Consider the following 955-nt stretch of genomic DNA (forward strand, 5'->3'; position numbering starts at 1 on the left):
GGAGGAGGGTAGAGAGAATAGTGCAACAAGGAATGAATGGAAACCCAAAATCTCTGTAAATGTTTATGAAAATTAATAAAATATAGAAAAAAAAAGAAAAAAAAACAAATACAGCAGTGATTGCAAGGGTAGCACACCAGTAGGCCCTGTTTTGCTTTGTTGTACACAGGGTTGCTGTGAGTTGGAACCAGTGTGACAGCATCTAACAACAATCTGCTCCATGTCCAGCAAGGGGCCCATTTCCTCTGGCAGAGACAAAGCAGGATCTCAGAACAACTTCAAGATCCCAGGGTTGTTCTCCTGCAACTGAGCTTCAATATACCAAGCAATTCACCCATTTCTTACTTCATCCTGGAAATAGGAAAAAGAGCACACACGCTGGTATCTACAAGAGAGGAAACAGGCTCTGAAAGGGCAGCATGTCACAGGACCAGAACTAACATCAGCCCCAGCCTGAAGAAGAGGTGAGCCAGGGACCTCCAGGACAGAAGTGGCTGGATTGTGTTGTGGTGAGCGCCTGATAAGCTCAGGGAAATGAAGTGAGGGCTTCACTCTGCCATCCTCAGGCTATGCACTGGACTCCTGTTCCTGGTCAGAACTCTAGGTCCTCTCTTTCCACCAGGAACCTGGGTACTTACAGGTCCCACTTCGCCTTAGACAAGAGCCTTGAAGGCAGAGACAGCAACTAGGGGTGTGTGTTCAGCACTCCCAGCCCCCTCTTCTCTCCTGACGTCTGCCATTTCACCATCAAAGCTTTGACTCCAAGGCCTTAAGCCTGTTGAAGGTCGAGCCTTCAGAAGGGTCACACGCGTGCCTCTACTGGGCCTCGAAACTGAGGACTCTTGCTGCAGGCGGGGTAGAGGGGTAGTGCAGAGCCCTGGGCTGGAGGTAACAGGGTGCACCCGGGGCACTCGGCGCCGCCTGGGGCGCAGGGCGCGCGCTCGCAGGCTCGGCC

Source organism: Elephantulus edwardii, unplaced genomic scaffold (assembly GCF_000299155.1).
Source record: "Elephantulus edwardii isolate Elephantulus edwardi_28Jun2011 unplaced genomic scaffold, EleEdw1.0 scaffold00121, whole genome shotgun sequence".
Classification (NCBI taxonomy): Eukaryota; Metazoa; Chordata; class Mammalia; order Macroscelidea; family Macroscelididae; genus Elephantulus; species Elephantulus edwardii.